This window comes from Erpetoichthys calabaricus, chromosome 11 (genome assembly GCF_900747795.2).
Source record: "Erpetoichthys calabaricus chromosome 11, fErpCal1.3, whole genome shotgun sequence".
In the NCBI taxonomy this organism is placed as follows: domain Eukaryota; kingdom Metazoa; phylum Chordata; class Cladistia; order Polypteriformes; family Polypteridae; genus Erpetoichthys; species Erpetoichthys calabaricus.
Window position 1 is genome coordinate 12,935,550 of NC_041404.2, and position 21,546 is coordinate 12,957,095.

Genomic DNA, 21,546 nt, shown 5'->3' on the forward strand with positions numbered 1-21,546 from the left:
TATACTGTACAACAAAACTGTTTCTGCATTCTTTCACTGCATTTCTTTCCTCATTAAAATAAAGCACATTTTAATTCTACATACAATGTTAATAAAAGCAAAAAATAAAAATAATTTATATAAAATTGTATGATGCTATTAAAACTGATAGTCAAATATGCTGTGCAATGCACTACAGTGAAGAAAAACGTCCCACCCTACATCAGATCAGGAAGAATTCAGCTATCCATAGGCATCATGCCAGCCCTGCAATGGTACCAAACAAAACCAATGAAAGATGTTTAGAAACTAACGATCACTCAAGTTCTCAATGATAAAGAAGCTTTTGTTTTCTTATTCCTTTGATCTATGATAATTGGTCTCCAATGCATCTGTACTTTCTCAAGACCATTAATTCTGCAAACCTTTGCAATACAGATTTAATTCTGCATTTTTCTTTGAAGCTTTGTCCTGCCATTCACAGAATATTATTGGCAGCTACAAAAAACACAATTTTTATCATCTCAATCTGCTCAAAATGTATATGAATTACTAATCAAATACTGGAAAAAAGTCAAACATGCTTATAAAATTAAAAAAATAAAGAAGAAACTAAAAGACAGAAGAGTACCCTATCTACTCCTAGCTCTTTCCTTGTATTTGATACTGTTAGGATAGGCTGTGGCCATAATCCTGAACTGGACACAGCAGGCCTGAGGATATTATGTTACTAAAATTCAATTAAAAAAGTTATAAGTGCAGGAAAAACAAACAAGATAAAATGAGTAGCAGACAAATGGTATTCAAACTGGTTGTTTCTTCTAATGTGAGCATATAAATCAACACAAATATGTGACAGTAAATCAGGAAGTGAAAGGATAATACAAACAAGCATTATTTTATATTGCATCTTTTATAGTACAAGTGTACTATTACACGATTTTACAGATACAGTACAATTACAGATGTCCTAAACTTATGCATAAGCAGATGAATTAACATGATAGCAGTTGTATAGTAAGAGTAGTAAACATGCAAAATGTGCAGGTCTTCGATTCAAAAGCTCAACCTCGTCTGAGCACGGTCCCTACTCATTCACAAAAGGATTTTCTGGAAGTGATTTATTTAACAATATACTAGCAAAACTACATGTGTTTTGGATGTTGTGAGCATACATCTGGATATCTGATAAATGACACAAGTATGTGACAAAAGTAAATTGAGATTTTGTTCACGAATGCTTCTATATTGTTTACTGGTTGTTCAGCACTGCTCGTCGTATTTTGCATAAGGAACTGTGTTATCTATCTCCTTTCTCCATAAAAGCATGAAAATAAAATTTTGCTTAACCATTACTACAAAAAAACAGTAACAGTAATAAAAAGTAACAGTAAAAAAAGCAGCTTTTGTCCTGAAACCAACTAAGCATTTTTCTATTCCTGCTTCAACATTTCTTTCTCCATTGTTCCTCGCAGTCCCCTTTCAGCTTCAAACTGTTTAGCCCATTTTCCATGATAGTATATCTAAGATCTCACTACAAATTTATCAAAGATTTTCAGGCCTGAGGACTGTAAAGACCAGTTTGTTTTTCTTCATGTTTTATTATGAGGTATGCTGTGGATTGTTCTCTTGCTGAAAAACATTTTTTCATGTTCACATTTTTTTTTACTAACTCTAGATAGATAGACTAGAACATTAACTTCTATTTTTACATGTTTTGTTCAACCTATTCCTTCTTCCAGCAGCATAATATCTACCTTACTGCACAGACACAGCTACTACAAACAAGCCCAAAGTGCAATAGATCCATTCTTCATTCGTAGCAGTTTGTGAAGTGTTCATTTCTTCAAATGCTTCATCTGATTTGTTCCAAATGCTTATTTTGCAGCTTGACCCAAAGTTTCAATGTATTTTTTCTCAGTCCGCAATACTTTATTCTGTAAGGTTTCCTATTTACCTAAGTATTATTTTGCATATGTCAGGCAACAAAGTTTGTGATGAAGTCATACTGTACTTTCCATGCATATCATTTGTGTGCATACAATGCTGCAGATTGGGCTTGTTTGCCACTGCTGCAGGGTCACATAAATCTTTCTGCAGGTCCTTTGTATTGATGTGTGGGTGTTATCTTTAGAAAGATGCCCGAGTCACTCAGACCTTGCTAGACTTCAAAAGTCCTTAACTTCCAGTGAGGATGGTTCTTATACAGTAGATTTCAAGCTAGAAGCAATTACTCACTCTTTAAAGCTTCCAACTGCTTTTAAGGAGTTAATAATCTTCACTCCCAAGTCATCAGCAAGCTGTTCAGAGGAGCATACAGTATATTTGTTCATAGCAGGTAACATACATAATGCAGACAATTTAGGCAGAAATGTCATCATACGGGCTAATTTAAAGCTTAAAGAGTCAAGTTTTCATTCCTTAAAAAATATTTAAAAATGAAACTGAATACAGTAATCCCTCGCGGTTCACTTTTCGCGGATTTTATATGTAAGCATATCTAAATATATAACGTGGATTTTTCGCTGCTTCGCGGGTTTCTGAGGACAATGGGTCTTTTTACTTCTGGTATTTGCTTCCTCAGTTGGTTTGCTCAGTTGATTTCATACAAGAGATGCTATTGGCGGATGGCTGAGAAGCTACCCAATCAGAGCACGCAGTTAAGTTTCTGTGTGCTGCTGACTGGCTCAGCGACGGAGTGCTGCATTAACCAGGAAGTCTCATCTCACTCATTCAGCATTAACGTGCTCTTGCTACTGCAATCAGGGGATTATCACCTTCATCATCATCATTTTTACTGCGCAGCATATTCATCACAATCATCACGTCATATATAGCTATGTGTACTTCGCTATAGAGTAAGTGTAAACTTATCTACCGATTTCATATTGCTTAGCAGTTGTCCCTGTTATTAATAGAGTAAAGGGTGGGTTGTAAACAATACAGGGAGGGTTTAAAAACGTCCAAAAACACGTTAAATAATTAAATAAATATGGTGACCCTACTTCGCGGAAATTCAATTATCGCGGTCAGCCTTGGAACCTATCTCCCGCGATAAGTGAGGGATTACTGTAGTTACTAAACATTTGCACATGCCAACTTCAGTTTTTTATAATATATTAAAATGAAGAAAATAATCTGTAATTAAATGTACAGAAATGTCTTCTTTACATTTGAAGTATGTTGTGGTTGTGTTAACTACTTTCCATTTCTGTTTGTTATGTGTTCAGTGTTATAAGTAATTTGACTTGTGAAACACAAACTTTTAAATGCAACTGTACATGCAGAATCACAACACTCCAGTTTTCTAAGACTAAAAATTACAACTGTGGCCTTTTCTTATTTATCTAAGCAATCCCTACTCAGTATTGTCTGATTGTGCTATCATTTTATATTTCCTGTCTTGTTTTCTGTTCCTCAATACAGGTCTCCAAGTCAACGACAAATAGAGCTCTTTCTTCCACACTAACTCAGGTTGAATCACATTTACTAGTCAGGTAATAAACTAGGTCAGTAATTGGAAATATTATAACAGAATCAGTTCACAGGAATTGGCTATTTTGTAATAAGTATATTTCCAGTTTTTACTGCATAATACAATATGAAAAATGCATCATTAAAAATTCATTAAAGGTCACCAACACTGCAAAAAAGTCTTTTAGAAGCTAAACCTAAAATAAAGGTTTCTGTTTTATAATCAAATAAATAGTACTTTAGTTTTCATATAAATAATCAGTGGCAACATGCTTTAGAAACTATTGGTGATAAATATAACAATAAAGCCTAAAGTGTAAACAGACCGTTTTTACAGTTCAACTCAGAGTGCTGCAATATTGAAACTTCTACACTGCTACAAGCAAAAACGTTTTACAAATCACCGGATCACGCCAATCTCCTCTGCATGTTCAACACAGTCAATATTGCAAGAAGTATTCTATAACATGTGGGAGAGAGCACCACCAATGAAAACATAAGACAATAAAGAAGAAACCTGTTCTATCCAAATTTAAAAATACCTTAAAAACTGCACAGAAAGCTTTTCCACATATTGTATATTAGAGAGTGAACAAGAATAATCATCCCACAGATAGTAATTTATGAATATAATAAGAACGTTTTGGTCTTCTTTGATATAAATCTATTGAAAACAAATTCACAGTTAAAAAAGAAGCACACATACAAGGATTCTGCCAACCTTTGCTCCATTTTTGTAGACAAGTTTCATTCTCATTACAGATGCTTTTGTGACAGAACATTAGTATTTCAGGAAGTAATGGAGATGCATTAGGAAGAGCAGCTGGCTTTGTTTGCATTCAAAATGTCTGATATAAAAGCTGCAGGATTTAACTTGCTGTAAATGATTCACAATTTCAGAATGCCTGACATATTCACATGTACTGTTAATGTTATTAAAACAAATTTTCTGGTGAAGAGCATATAGAAAAATAAATTAAACAAGTAACATAATCAACAATAGCTCATTCAATAATGAATATTATTTTTTCATTATTATACTACCAGCTTTCTAATATTTATTGTTTTACTAACTACAACACAATACCTTATCTGTTTTGCCAAATGGTCAGTATGGAATTTAACATTTAAAAGTTCAGCAAATACAAATATTTATAGGACCAGATACTTGTGTATGTTAATGTTGAACCCTTTGAATTTAATCTCAAAAGACATGCCAATTAACTGCCTTAAAAACAATATTCACCAAGAAAACTAGGAGTCCGCCTGTTAAGTAGAAGAAAGAAAGAAACGAATGTTCCTAAGAAAAACCTGACAGGAAGTACACTGAAGTGTAATTTGGAAACATTCACAATAAACTTCCATTGCTATCCAGACTATGTAGGTTACTTATTGCATATACTTCCTGAATTACAGCTGTCAAGACATAATAAATGTTATCACTAAGAGAATTTATATAATAGGTAAGAGATACACTGTGTTCTTCAGCGGATTCTGAAATACAATAAAGTTGCCAAAAGCTCTCAGTCTTACACTTAAGCAAATATAAAGTAAAAAGAATAAAGCAACAAGAGAGACAGTTACCACAGATTAAGCATCACTATTAAATATCACAAAGAAATATTGTAACCATTTTGAAATTGAATAACAAACAGTAATTAAAATGTTTATGCTGAAACACAATTCACCTGTATTCCTGCACTTCAACTGAAATGCAGTAAGTTTGAGATCGTATGTGACGGCTTATATACAGTATATGGTATTAATGAGGAAATTTGTCATAGTGCTATGCAAAGGAATCAATACAGGGTTTTTAAAGAAAACAGAATTCAACAGAATATCTATATGCACAACACCAGGCACTCTTGTATGGATTACAGACACTTTTACTTATTAGATAAAACTGCACTTAAGAGATGTAACAAGAAAAATCAGAATCAGTCCTATTTTGCAAGATGAAAAGTACTAAATGTTCACTCAAAAACATTTGAGAACAAAGCACTGAAACTGAACATATTAGATAATTTGAACAGAATTATTGTTCTTTTTTCAATTCTGTTAATAACTTAACTGTAAGGAAATTTTGCAGTGCTTCTTCCACCCTGTCCTTGTATGCCATCACTATTTTTTTTTTAAATTAGTTTCATAGTATTTGTATAATGAATTTTCATTCTGTGGGAAATGTAGTTTCTTTACACAGAGAGGACACAATATGTTACAACTGCAGACTTATTCATATATGCTATGTAGTTAATAAAGGCAGCTCTAGCATGTCTCAAAAAAAGACAGCACCTAAAATGTGTAATTTTATTGCTTGTGAGAAAGACATACAATATGAATCTTTATAATGTTATTTTACATATTTTATCATTATTGATAACAAGCCCAACCTCAAAGTGATTCCTTCCTACTAAAAAACATGAAACAGACTATCCTGCAAGTAAGTTTAAAAGTAAAATGTTTTACACATGTTCCTGCTCATTTATATCACGCATCTGTATTTTCTAAATAATAAACTAGACCCTCCACCAGGGGCATCTGTAATAGAAATTTACTTCAAATTAAAACAAAAAATATATCACCAGTTCAGAAAGAAGCATGCAGTTTTAAATGCTGCTTATTGAACATTCGCTCTCTTGGCAGTAAAGCTGTTTTGGTAAATGATATTATATTAAGTACAAAATCTGATCTGTCTTCTCACTGAAACCTGGCTTAGTAAATGTGACACTGTCCTCCTAGCTGAGGCGTCACCAGATGGATACTCGTTCCTTCATAAGTCTAGAGATTCTGGTCAAGGATGAGGACTTGGAATAATTCACTGTAACAAAATGCAAATCACTTCTAAAAATTTAGGCAACTTTACATCCTTTGAGGCATTCATTTTAAATATTAAAACAGATTCCAACACAATTATAGTGCTAGTCTACAGACCACCAGGGCCATATTCATTGTTCATAACTGAATTTAGCAACCTTCTATCTGATTTGGCTATAAATTATGATCACGTAGTACTAATGGGGGATTTTAATGTACACATTGATGTGGAAACTGACACTTTAAGCAAATGTTATACTTATTTGTTAAATTCAGTAGCATTTTGTCAGATTGTCAAAGGTCCAACTCATAATCATAACCACACATTAGATTTAATTATAACTTACAAAGTTGAAATTCAAAATTTAAATATTACTCCATTAAATGAAGTTATTTCCGATCACTACTTAATTACATTTGATATAGTCTTGCCCTTGCCAACACACTCACAGATTAAAACAAAGACAGTGCGACATCTAGATTGTAATTCTGCTTCAAAATTTATAGATACTTTGAGTAAGTCGAGTGCAATTGTGGAAAACCATTTAGATCAGTTAACATCAAATGTAAACGTGGAAAACCATTTAGATCAGCTAACATCACATTATAATGTGACCTTGATAGATGCTCTGGACACAGTGGCCCCCCATTAAAACAAAAGTGATCAAAGCACAAAGAAACTCTCCCTGGTTTAATGAAAACACACGAGCTCTTAAATTAGAGTGTCGAAAACTGGAGCGCAGATGGCGAACAAGAAAGCTACATGTCTTTCAAATTGCATGAACAGAGAGTGTTAATAAATATAAAAAAGCCCTCTTTAAAGCTCGCTCAGAATACTATTCTACAATAATAGATAGCAATAATAAAAATCCCTGGGTACTGTTTAGAACAGTGTCTAAATTAACAAATGGAAATACAGATCAACAGGGCAAAATACCAACAGATATTAGCAGTACAGACTTTATGAACTTCTTCAATGAGAAAATTAAAAATATAAGATCCCAGATCTCTGCATCACAGTTCAAACCAAATACTAGCTTAGCAGACCGTCTCACATTGCATTCAGCATTTTAGTAATTTTAATCCTGTAACTGAGCAGGAAGTCTTAACTTTAATTTCTAAAATGAAGCCCACTACTTGTTCCCTAGATCCAGTGCCAACAAAACTAGTAAAAAGTGCAATGGATGTTCTTGCAGTGAATATTCTAAACATTATCAATAGTTCATTATTGCATGGCACAGTACCTGATACACTAAAAGTGTCAGTCATTAAACCATTATTTAAAAAGTCAGACCTAGACCCACACATACTAAATAATTATAGGCCTATTTCAAAATTCACCATTTCTCTCTAAAATACTACAAAAAGTAGTCGCCAATCAGCTTCAGTCACACCTTACGAATTACAATTTATTTGAGAAATTCAAGTCTGGTTTCCACACTGGTCATAGTACAGAAACGGCACTAACGTGGATTGTAAATGACATTCTGATATCCTCTGATAAAGAAAACTCCATTGTAATTATTTTGTTGGACTTAAGTGCAGCATTTGACACCATCGATCATTCTATTTTACTGCACAGGCTAGAAAATGATGTTGGGCTTACAGGCACCGTGCTCGCTTGGTTTAGTTCTTATTTATCAAATCGATTCCAATATGTACAGAAATGTGCGGACAGTACTCCATCACTATACACAGAAGTTCAATATGGTGTCCTGCAGGGCTCAGTACTGGGACCTTTACTGTTTTCACTTTACATACTTCCACTGGCATCTCTCATTAGGAAACAATGTTAATTTTCACTCGTATGCAGATGACACCCAGTTATACCTTTTATTTAAATCAAATGAAGTTTCTCCGATGTTGTCTTTAATTAGTTGTGTTAGTGAATTAAAGGAGTGGATGAATGAGAACAATCCATCCATCCATCCATTTTCCAACCCGCTGAATCCGAACATAGGGTCACGGGGGTCTGCTGGAGCCAATCCCAGCCAACACAGGGCACAAGGCAGGAACCAATCCTGGGCAGGGTGCCAATCCACCGCAGAGAATGAGAACTACTTGTCTTTAAATACAGATAAAACAGAAATGTTAATTGTTGGAGGGAATGACGCTGATCACAAAAATATTTTGTCATCATTTAACTCAGTTGGAATCCCCATTAATTTTACTGAATCAGCCTGCAATCTAGGAGTTATCTTTGACTCTAGCATGTCATTTAAAGCGCATATTACAAAGTTGTCCAAAACATGTGTCTTCCATCTTAAAAATGTTAGGAAATTAAGGCGCTTTCTAAATACACAGGATTCTGAGAAATTAATTCATGCATTTATTTCTAGTAGGATTGACTACTGCAATGCGGTGTTCACTGGATGTTCAAACTGTTCTTTATACAGCCTCCAGTTAATCCAAAATACGGCTGCAAGAATTATTACAAGAACAAGAAAATACGAACATATAACTCCAGTTCTTAAATCCTTACACTGGCTCCCGGTTAAGTTTAGGGCAGATTTAAAAATCCTCCATTTAACATATAAAGCATTAAATGGACAAGGTCCGGCTTACTTGTCTGAACTTATCATGACTTACGAACCAGAGCGCACATTAAGATCTCAAGATGCCGGTCTGCTTATGATTCCAAGGATTAATAAAATAACAATGGGAGGTCGAGCTTTTAGTTACAGGGCCCCTAAACTGTGGAATGGTCTGCCTGCTACTATAAGAGATGCCCCTTCGGTCTCAGCTTTTAAATCCCAGCTGAAGACTCACTACTTCAGTTTAGCATATCCTGACTAGAGCTGCTGATTAACTGTACAGACTGCATCTCTTGTTGTTAGTCATTAGCACTAAAACATACAGTGCATCCAGAAAGTATTCACAGCGCATCACTTTTTCCACATTTTGTTATGTTACAGCCTTATTCCAAAATGGATTAAATTCATTTGTTTCCTCAGAATTCTACACACAACACCCCATAATGACAACATGAAAACAGTTTACTTGAGATTTTTGCAAATTTATTAAAAATAAAAAAATTGAGAAAGCACTTGTACATAAGTATTCACAGCCTTTGCCATGAAGCTCAAAATTGAGCTCAGGTGCATCCTGTTTCCCCTGATCATCCTTGAGATGTTTCTGCAGCTTAATGTGGCAAATTCAGTTGATTGGACATGATTTGGAAAGGCACACACCTGTCTATATAAGGTCCCACAGTTGACAGTTCATGTCAGAGCACAAACCAAGCATGAAGTCAAAGGAACTGTCTGTAGACCTCCGAGACAGGATTGTCTCGAGGCACAAATCTGGGGAGGGTTACAGAAACATTTCTGCTGCTTTGAAGGTCCCAATGAGCACAGTGGCCTCCATCATCCGTAAGTGGAAGAAGTTCAAAACCACCAGGACTCTTCCTAGAGCTGGCCGGCCATCTAAACTGAACGATCGGGGGAGAAGGGCCTTAGTCAGGGAGGTGACTAAGAACCTGATGGTCACTCTGTCAGAGCTCCAGAGGTCCTCTGTGGAGAGAAGAGAACCTTATAGAAGGACAACCATCTCTGCAGCAATCCATCAATCAGGTCTGTATAGTAGAGTGGCCAGACGGAAGCCACTCCTTAGTAAAAGGCACATGGCAGCCCGCCTGGAGTTTGCCAAAAGGCACCTGAAGGACTCTCAGACCATGAGAAAGAACATTCTCTGCTCTGATGAGACAAAGACTGAACTCTTTGGTGTGAATGCCAGGCGTCACGTTTGGAGGAAACCAGGCACCGCTCATCACCAGGCCAATACCATCCCTACAGTGAAGCATGGTGGTGGCAGCATCATGCTGTTGGGATGTTTTCCAGCGGTAGGGACTGGGAGACTAGTCAGGATAAAGGGAAAGATGACTGCAGCAATGTACAGAGACATCCTGGATGAAAACCTGCTCCAGAGTGCTCTTGACCTCAGGCTGGGGCGATGGTTCATCTTTCAGCAGGACAACGACCCCAAGCACACAGCTAAGATATCAAAGGAGTGGCTTCAGGACAACTCTGTGAATGTCCTTGAGTGGCCCAGCCAGAGCCCAGACTTGAATCCGATTGAACATCTCTGGAGAGATCTTAAAATGGTTGTGCACCGACGCTTCCCATCCAACCTGATGGAGCTTGAGAGGTGCTGCAAAGAGGAATGGGCAAAACTGGCCAAGGTTAGGTGTGCCAAGCTTGTGGCATCATATTCAAAAAGACTTGAGGCTGTAGTTGCTGCCAAAGGTGCATTGACAAAGTATTGAGCAAATGCTGTGAATACTTATGTACATGGGATTTCTCAGTTTTTTTATTTTTAATAAATCTGCAAAAACCTCAAATAAACTTTTTCACGTTGTCATTATGGGGTGTTGTGTGTAGAATTCTGTGGAAAAAAATGAATTTAATCCATTTTGAATAAGGCTGTAACATAACAAAATGTGGAAAAAGTGATGCGCTGTGAATACTTTCCGGATGCACTGTAAGTAACATGATAGTTATAACTGGATACTAACCCTCACCTATTCTGTTTCTCTTCTCGGTACTCAAATGTGGCACTTGGTGCCATGGCCCACCTGCCAAGTATTTTTGCCTGCCTAAGGTAAAGTCATCCCTGATGGAGGGTTGCAGGAATCATGGGAAAGAGGGGTTATTTCATCGGATTGGCTGGCCCAGCGCTGTTTCAGCCATGGAATGGCCAAATGGGGGAGGCAGCTTGATGGATGAGGTCTCCAGGACTCTGAACAAATCCAAATCTTATTATGTGATATCATCTACTGTTAAATTCTGCTCTGTACTTCTAAAATTTTTATTTTTATACTGTATTGAGGATTTGTTCTGTTCTGTGTATTGTATTGACCCCCTTCTTTTGACACCCACTGCACACCCAACCTACATGGAAAGGGGTCTCTCTTTGAACTGCCTTTCCCAAGGTTTCTTCCATTTTTTCCCTACAAGGTTTTTTTTGGGAGTTTTTCCTTGTCTTCTTAGAGAGTCAAGGCTGGGGGGCTGTCAAGAGGCAGGGCCTATTAAAGCTGATTGCGGCACTTCTTGTGTGATTTTGGGCTATACAAAAATAAATTGTATTTTATTGTAAGCAGCAGCGTTGTAGACTGTCATTCTTCTCACCTAGGCCCTCCCTGCTATCATCTTTCAGATTAGTTAAATGCCAAAGGGATCTTTAACACAAGTTTAGGAGGCTCTCAAAAACAGACAGTATTCACTATTTCAGTCATATCAACAGGAAGTGCTTTAGAGAGGTCTGGTTTGCACTTAGAAAGGAAGTATTTTATTTCTGAATTGTGTGTGTGTGTTGGTGTGTATGTTCCTGTAATGGCAAACAAGAACTACCTTACTGTAAGAAAACAGCAGTGCTTCACTGTTATATGCATTCTGAAAGTTAAAGAATTTTATACAGAAAAATCATCAGTTTTAACCTGAATGACCATTGTTTGAAGTGCACCATAAACACATGGTGCCACAGTCCCCCCCAAAAACTTGAAATAACACAACACATGTATGCTGCAGCACAGTAATTCTTAGTATATAAATTCCAGAAGAGATTCTTATTTCCAGGATTTCATAGCAATATTCTGTATCATCAAGTAAATAAAAAGACCAAAACAAAGCATTGACAAAAATAAATGCATTTTATCTAAACTTAATCAATGGAATAGACAAACCCTTTAGCTCACTTCAGAGAGAGGTAACATCTAAATTGTCTAAGAGCAATAAAAATATGTCTACATTCTTTTAAAGCCTCCTGAAACAAATTATGCCAGCCTTAGCTTTTTCAATGATTAAGACGTAACTGATCAAACCAGATAGGAGGAGTAAACTTAGGACATCCTCTTCCAAAGTCACTTCAACAGACGAATAAAGTGGGAGACAGAGACACAAATGCAACAATGGGATGCAGTTTTTGGGCTGTCAACTACGGGAAGCAGGCAATGAGCAAGTAAATCAGTTCCCCAAATTTCAATGCTCTACAACTGGCCTAAGAAAATGAAAACCCACAGCAGAAAATTACAAACTGCCCACACAACACAAAATGGTAAATTTGGCAAATTGCTAACAGTTACTGTCTGATCCTGTTACTTTTCCATGGAGAATAACCTACACCATTTTAAAGAGAAACATTTAAATCATCATGAAAACAGACAAAAGTCCATAAGACTACAGAAATTTCTTCTAATAATAAGTGAAAGCCATATAGTCAGCTTACTCTTACAATAGCTTTAAATTAACCATGAAAACAAACTAAATATATAAGAAAATCAAAAATGCAGAAAGATAACCATATTTGTCTTCATTAGAGAACATCGCTTCTTTCTTAATTTTTAAAGCAGGGCCTTAGTGTCAAAAATAAATTATTTAATCTTATTCAGGGAAACTACAGTAGTTCACTGCTTATCCCTGCAGCATCAAGAACCAGCCATGGATAGGGTACCCATCTATCACAGTGCCTAACTTAAGAGTATAGCCTATACCAATTGTAGATTTTGAAAATGTAAACACCAAAAATGTAAACACCATCCATGAAAAATTCAATTTTGTTTTGTTTATTATAAGGCCTTCTTAATAATCATATTGCTTAGATTCACTCATTGTTTTTCAAACACATGGTTTAACAAAAATAAATTTTCAGAATTAAGTAGTTCAATCCAGGGCAAACAGCCAGGGTCATCTTTCCCCACAATTTCTCAGGATATTTTGAAGACGCCATCTATGATAGACTGTCATCCTATCCAAGGTTGGTTACTGCCTTATGGTGCCTCTGCCAACTTAGGCTTCAACTTATCTGGCATTATTAAAGCATAAATGGGATAAGAAAATCAAATGGATGAAATCTGTATACTTTTTCACTTTTATTACTATGTACTGTTTGTGACATACTATTTTAAAAATTGGGGAGTGAAGCGGAGACAACACACAGTTCAGGGAAATCAAGCTAAACATAGAGGCAGAATACTGAAATGGTTTTCTACATCTTAAGCTACACAATCTGGAGCTTACAGCACTCAGAACAGATTTCATGGCTTGGAAAACTACCAACTTCAGTTATTTGGGTTACATAAACAATCATTCGTCATCAAATCTTCAAAAGCACATCAGTGAAAATGTATCTTAAGGGATGCTTTAAATATGCCCTTCATAATTAGATAAGAGATGAACCTTCTCCCTTACGTTGCACTTGATGATTATGTAAGAAAAAAAATGAATGTCTGTTTCTAAGAACTATTTCTGGAAAGAGTTTGGTTTGATACATGCAGTAATTAATATAGACAGAAACGGGAGACAAATAAATACATACACATATATGTGTGTGTGTATATATATATATATACACACATATATACATATATACATATACATACACAGTGCCTGACAAACACATTTATTAAGACATTTTAAAAGTTTTCACATTTTGCTGGAATACAAATGCTAATTACGCATCATTTCCATTCCTTATTTTATTGCAAACCCACATTTCAAATACCAGAATTTTAAACACAAAATTACACATTTTCAAGCAGATATGTTATAGTTAAAAGTCCAAACATACTACTTGCAAAAATTATAAATTTAAACCTCTGTGCTGTGGTAACTCATACTTTTCACTTGTGAAAAATTGCTTTGTAACTGGCCCCTGACTGTTGGTCCAACAACCAAGAAATTGAATTTTGTACATAAGGCCCAAACAATATCTGCAAAACAACATCCATCAAATGTCAACATCCAAACAAGAAAGTGACATGCGAGAGAATTTACTGAGAAATTTCCTTGTGATAGACTGATACATTAAGGGTAAATAAAATGTTCACCTGACCCCTACTGTAATGAACTGTAGAAAATGAAGAAAATATCTATAAATAATTATTCCAAAAACCACTTTTACAATAAAAATATTGTACTCAGATTGGACCCACCGAATATTCTAGCCAAAATTCATAGTGTCAAGTGCAGTATAATCCTAACACTGAGAAAGACAATCCCTAAATTGAAAAATGGAGGCAAATTTTACTTAAAAATTCTTACTAGCAGCAGAAACCGGGCAACTTGACAGGTATAAAGTAAGACATAGTTTTCCAATCTGTTATACACCTGAAGCCTGTGGGAAAATGTGCCTTTCAATAGAGCAATTGAACCTAAGACACAGGGGTAAAGCAACACTGCAGTGGGTACAAAGATGATTGATCCCAAACAGCCAGGCAAAGTCCAGGCATCATCCCAAAAGTAGCCACTATTTCAAAATGGCCTTCCACTAGTTTTTTCCTACAAATTTCACCAAGCTGGAGCAAAACTGCCAAGAGGAAAGGTAAAAAAAAAAAAATCTATCCAACTTAGTGTTCACGGCAGGCAGAAACCTACTCCAAATGAATCAAGGTGTTTAATGCATCAAATGGAGTTTTATCCAACTATTAATGAGTGTGATGTGAGAATATACTGGTGAGAAAGTTTTGACTTTGATTAAAATAATGGCTAATAAAAAAATTTTCCTCCTTCATTAGCAAATGAGGTTGCTGTACAAAAACAGAATAGTATATGATGTAGTACATGATGTGTAGGCATTATTTGTAATCTTGCCACGTTTAATTAATTTTAAAGGCCTGAATACTTCTGCAAGGCACTGTAGAAACAAGTTACATACATTACCATTTGTCCAATTCAGCATCACAAGCAATAAGATCAATTTATGTCAGCGAAAGGCACTAGGCAGTAACCAGGCCCAAAAGGTGTTCTAGTAGAATATGTAAGCATACAGCATATAAAAGAGAATAACACAAAAAACATTTGCCTCTTCTTTAAATAACAATGCTACAAGAGCTTTACCTACAACTGAATATGAGTGAAAACACTGCACTAAATTTGATTTATTGATCAATTAATTAAAATTTTGCAACATCTAACTCTCCATGTGAAAAAAAAAATCCCTTTGGTTAAAATACTTTGGAAAGTAATCATAGGGAAACATTTTCCAAAAATTACTTATCAGTCTCTCATAACAAAGGAAAGAAATTCTGACCCGCTTCCAGAAGTGGACATCACCAAACTGGTAACACATACAGATTTTGAAGTCACACTCACTAAGCAATTACAAAACTACAATCAGTTTCCTTCAACCATTCAGGTGAAGATTTGATTTTGTGTCATGGGCCAATGGTCTGATATTCTCCAGTACAATTTTCAATGTCCATAAATATTCATGGCTCCTTATGCGACAGCTTGTTGCCCATGTCCTACTGAGGGAGCCAGTTCCTACAATACAGAACTAAAAAGATGGAACACGTGTAAATTATTACACTGGAATGCGGAATTAAGTTTGTCTAACACATATGCCTATGTCAATCAAGCCTTTTGACTCATCTCTACTGTCCACATAATATTGTTTCCTAACTTTCGTCTATTAATTTGGATAACTACAGAACCATGTAACTGAGCAATAGTTTCCACCTTGCTACACTGTCATAGATCACTTATTGTATCTTTCTAATGGTGGAATCGAAAGCACTTACCTTAGCAGATGCCAGGTCTGAGGTTGCCGAATGTCTAGAAGGTATTCTAAGGTTCTTTCTAACTTTAAGGAAATGTTTTTGCTTTGCTCTTAAAATAGCCCTGGCATGATAGTTACTTCTAGAAATATTATACTTTGTTCCTTTGGACAACATAATTCTGACAGTGATTCAGTACAGACCTAGAGCTCACAAGTGGCTTTATAACTCTTCTTTTGACTGAACCAGCAACTTTTATTCCCTACAGGTTTTCAGGAAATTCTGTTGATCGTGTCACATTATGGAGTTATTGTAGAATCTGTGTGCCAACTTCTTTGCTTTGACTTTAAGGAAAAAGTTAGCTATATTTATAGCATCAAGAGATAGCTTAAATAAGAACCGACTGTTAACCAAAATATTTAAAAAGCAGACCCCTAATTATTTGTTTAGTATAGAGCCTTCATTTTTGATAACATTGATGTTTTACACTTACTGTTTAATGTACAATGTCTTTTTATCTCAGGCTCTCTTTAATATACTATTTTAAAATTTAAAATATCCGACCAAATACACAGTGAAAACAGATGTATTATACACACACAAAAACACATTAACAATCTTAAGAAATGTGGTTCACATAGTAGACCACTCTCTTTATGTTTTGTTTTTGAATATGCTTCTAATGCCCGAGTGGATTTTCCAAACTCATTCTAAATACACTGATGCTAGGTTAATTGGTGACACTAGTTGGGCCCGATGTTCATGAGTGTGACTGTGCCCTGCTATAGGTTGATGTGCCATTCAGGATGGTTCCTGCTTTGTGCCCAAGTCTGTCAGGATAGGCTCTGCATCAGGGGGTTGAGCAGGTTTGACAAAACCAATGGAAGAAGGAATAAATAAAACAGTATAAATGAAGGAACTCTAAATACAATTAACAGCACAACAGATGACTATTAGGTATAAATAAAGAAATAACCAGTAATCACAAAAAACATTCTTTATTTCATTATTTGAGTAAGCATTTGTACATTTTATTTTCTTTTTGTCAATGTTCATTCTTCAGAATTCACAAGCTTTTCCTTTTTTGGAAATATGACACAGCAATATTGTATATTTGCCAACTATTATACCATTAATTACGACAGTAAAGCTTTATTGATCACAACAAGTAGTAGGGTTAGTTACTATTAAACAGACAAAAAAATCAACAAAGCTGCTTTCTAAGACAGAAATCAGCAGGTATTAAACTAATAACTGTTTCGGTTTTCAAACATTGAAGTATACATGGAGTATTTCTGAACTAAAACTTTAACAAAAACATGCCTTATTCAGCAGCTTACAATTGTCCAAGAGACACAGAAAAAAAATAAAATGAAAGCTTTATCAAATACATCCACTTCAAAAGGGCAAATGTTGTGGGTTCAAAAAACACAACTTCCATATTTCAGAAGTATGTTCATGAGAACAAAGTTAAAAATATTTTAATCACAGATTCTTGGCCCCATTTTCTCCAAGGGAAAGTCTGCTCTTTTTTCTGTTTATAGTGCATAGCATGTACGAACCTTTCATGTATATAACAGCCTGTGTAAAGGGTACTATATTACATAGCCAATTGGCAGAGATCTAGAGTAGAAAATCTTGAATCATCACAAAATAAAATATTACTGTAGTTGTTTAGCATCATATTTCCTTTCAGATAAAATGGTTTGAAAATTGTCATATTCAGAATATGGAAAAAAAAATAAAAACAGTGAATCTGTCCACTTTTTAGCAATCCGCTTTCTGTAAGCCCAATACTTTGAAGCTGCAGTTTATAGCACTTAAAAGAGAGCTGTGATGCATTAGGGGTAACCAATCTGCTGCTGTGGCTAACAAAGCTAATACCCAAACTTAACAAAGATAAGCAAATTAAATGGATGGATTTTATTAGTTTAATTTTGGATGATGAAAACAAAATGCCTCAAGGACTCCAAGACTGATAATTCTTGAAGCATGTGTCCTATCAGTAACACAGAAAAACATTTAAGTTTTAAAATGGTTGTAGTGATAACTGGCAATCTTGAAAGCAAAGGCTTTAATCCTTGGCAGACCCTATTTTACATTTTCCAGTGACCAGCTATGGCCAGTTACCCAGAGATTTACCTATGAACTGGCTGTAAAGTTTCCTTTCCCTGTCCTGCCAGTTCTGGTTAACTCCACCAGTGTTCAGTCTGTTGTAGCTCTTAATGGATGCAAGCAACACAGGTGAATTTTTTAACTTGTATGGTCAGATACACCGATGGTATAAAGTATGAACTTGGTTGTGTAAATGCTTAGAATAACGTAAATTTCAACGGCAAGTATGTTTAGACTAAATTTTTTAATCACTATCAACTACTACTTTTATTAAGTAATTAAGACTCTGGGAGGAAGTAATTGCAGCACATTAAAAGAAAGAATGAAGTGAAGAGGGAAGCCTGCCTTCTTTAAAAATAATAGGGTCACACAAGTAAACTTTTTTTTTTTTTTTTTTAAAGTGATATGGACACACTCAAAGTTAACCGTTTATGGTTAGGTTTTAAGGCTTTCGTTTATTATTTCTTCTATCATCTGCTGGGGAAACTTTTTTCCCTTATAATTACAGGTTCACTTACTAGCACACGTCTCTAGGCACTAACAGGTGTAACCCACCACTATAAAAAAAAAATAATAAAAACTTTAAAATACAAATTAATGTATTTTTGAAGATGACGTACACTATAGGACTCTAGACTAAAGCATTAGGATTCTATTATGCAATTTCACTTTAAGAAAGAAATCCCCAAAATGTTCTGATTGCGCAGTATTTTTTAAAGTGAGGTGCTCAGAGCCACACATTTGAAGAGTGTTATAGATTGTGCCCATATGGTTGCTCAAATTAGTTCCTTTGCTACTTGGTAACACTGTTTGTCTATTTACATATTTTGCAATCAAATAAAAGAAAAAACTCAGGCCAAAAAACTGAAGAATCTGGTAAATGTGATTCAAATGTATTATAGTAAAGTACTGGCCAGTTTGGAACATTATTATGCTGAATAAACCTATGCCTATGGTATCTTGTCAGATGACAGTTTAGCAAGTGGTCCACAAAAAAAACTGTACCTTATGGTTTTCTTTCTGCTACTTTAAACTAAAAATACATTCAAAAATACAGACATGCCATATTTTTTAAAGATATGAATATGACTAACAGTTCCCACAAAAACAGCACTACATTCAGTGTATAAATGGATATGAACTGCCTTAAACAATCAATAGTTAAGGTTGGATAAAAGTAATGAAGCTCTGAATTATTACTCAGTATTGTTAATGAGCTGAACACACAGTGCTGACTCCCATGACTCAGCATTTCAACAAATGTCTTCCAGATTTTTTCATTCATTAACAGTTAATAATGAACTGATTGTTCACCATTATTTTGAGTACCATTAAATCTGCATTATCTATAAACGCAGCTTTTGGAACGAATAATAAACTAAAGATTAAAACTGTATAGCCCGGGTATGATTTCACGTCTAGTGAACTTAAAGAACACAGTACATGCCAAAATATATGTGGTTTAACAGTAAAAATGTACAGCCACAAAACCATTCTGCTTATTTATTTTTCAAAAAACAATATAATCAGTGGTTGGAAGCTGTAAAAAATAAAGTATCGTTAGGAAATTTTATTATCATTTCAATTCGATAAAAAGACACACGAGGTGATCATCCTACAGTTCCTTCTTATACCACCATCGATTTACTGCAATAACCTTCAGTTCTCTTTTTTTACAATCCCTAAAGCTTGTAGAAAACATTTTTGTACTGATCTACAACAACATTCCTCATTTAAAACACATCGTTATTTAACTTAAGGCAAGCAATTGACACACTACCTTCTTTTTCACTTGCCTAAAGACTTAACCGTTACACGTTTAGCCAAAGAAAATAACTAACATTTACCCACATAACTACCGCCTGGCTTACTACGGTACACCTCTCTGCCACACATACCACTTCTAAGTAAATGGCTATTTATTATTTTAGGCCTAGGTCCCTTCTTGCGATAACTAAGACGTGCTTTTTGCACACTGCTCGCCGCTGTCAGTACTATGAGCTCAGTAACTCGCCCCCACCCCCGTGGAACTTATATATTAATAAAAAGAAAGGATAACAGTTAACATTAACTTCCATCGTACCCTGTCTGTTCATCTTCGCCCCTCGGCGAATATTCTCTATTTTTCATTTTCAAGCACCAATAAAATAACGGGAATGTTATTAACAAACCCACGCACTGCCATGACCTACTAACTCGCACCCCTCCCTCGCCTCAACATGGCCTCCTACAAAAACAAAACACAAACATCGGTCATGACGTCAGAAAGCCTCGAATTCCCGCCTCCTACTGTACTGGCTTATCTCATTGGCTCTCTCCACTTTACTCGTCAATTCCTTACTTGTATCTAATTGGATCAGGCATTACGTCAATCAGTCCCCAGTCGACTCTGCCCACCTTACTCGTTTTCAGGCTGGGCTTTGGCAAAGTATAAACATTCTTAAAAAGGCCTCTCAATCTACCTCAATGCCAGAATTCGTTTAATACCTTATAACTATATCAAAACTGTATTCAAACAAGCTTAAGACAAAGGACTAAGAATTACTTAAAACCACACGATGTGTGTTTTCTAAACATTTTTATAAACAAGATCAACTCCAGGCTGATGTTTTGCTAGATCTTTCCACTGTCATCTGTCTGCACTGCAACATACTACACCTTTGCTCCACCAAATAAGAATGTGAGGACCAAACGCAGTCACGTGCTAAATACAGTTCTTGTTATGATTTCAGGGGGGCGTGTACCTTCATGAGGGGTAATGGGCAAATAACTTCTTTTATCAATACCAATTTTATAACTTATAGCAACTTTTTATTCCTCGGAAAAGCAAGTAGTGCACACAGACCATCTTAAAACAGACGAAAAACTGGGGGGTTGAAACACGCTTGTTTCCATGAGACATGGCGCTGCTGCAAATGCACGGCAGGCTGGCAGCTCATCTCCTAATTAAGGTGCAGCTTCAGGAAGGCGGTGCGCTCCTTCACCTGTTTCAAGTGCAGCGCACAAGTTTTGCCGAAAGGAGCTACTGTTCAAGGGGTGCCGCCTCTTCTGGCTGTAACACACTTCGCGACCCCAAGCGTGACATCTGCATAAGGACACGGCCACATCAATTGACGCACGCGCCCAACTGTACAAACAAGGTACCTGATCTGTCTTCAATTTGGACAGAAATCCAATTTATTGTATACCGATGGCCTTCACTCTATTTCTCAGCACACTCTGGCTGGATGTTGTTTCTAAATTGTGCAGTGTACACAAAATAGCCCGCGACAAGTTTAAAAACAAGGAGCCTCGGAGAGCCGCTTCGCTCACCTTAACACTCCCCCGTGAGCCTGTCCACATATACGTGATCCTGAAATGTCTCGTTTTCCCGACTCAAATTTCCCATTTCCATGGACTCCACGCTGTCTCCCTTTCGGGTTTGTTTTGTTTATCTTCTTCCTGACGGGTTCCTGGAAGGCGCGTGACTCCCCTTACACGTGGTGTGCTCGCAGCCAATCAGAACCCGTCGTTTTTACAATGCCCCGCAGCTGTGAGGATCGACGGCTCCCGGGTCGCCAAGTAAAAGAGAGTTTGTGTTCGCGAGTGCGCGTATGCGCGCGGGAGAACTCAAACATGCACGCGCTGCATTTACTTCAAGCGCTGTCAGAAGAACTTGCCTTTGCGATTGTTTA

At 36.1% G+C, this 21,546-nt stretch overlaps 1 protein-coding gene across 1 annotated transcript in view; it reads right to left on the bottom strand.

Moving 5' to 3' along the window:
• crebrf (creb3 regulatory factor) overlaps positions 1-21,344 on the bottom strand; it is a 61,301-nt gene extending 39,957 nt beyond the window's left edge. Inside the window, exon 1 of the mRNA XM_028812693.2 lies at positions 21,185-21,344. The gene's annotated coding sequence lies outside the window, so the exon portion shown is untranslated. The remainder of the gene's footprint in view (positions 1-21,184) is intronic.
• Positions 21,345-21,546: the final 202 nt, after the last annotated feature.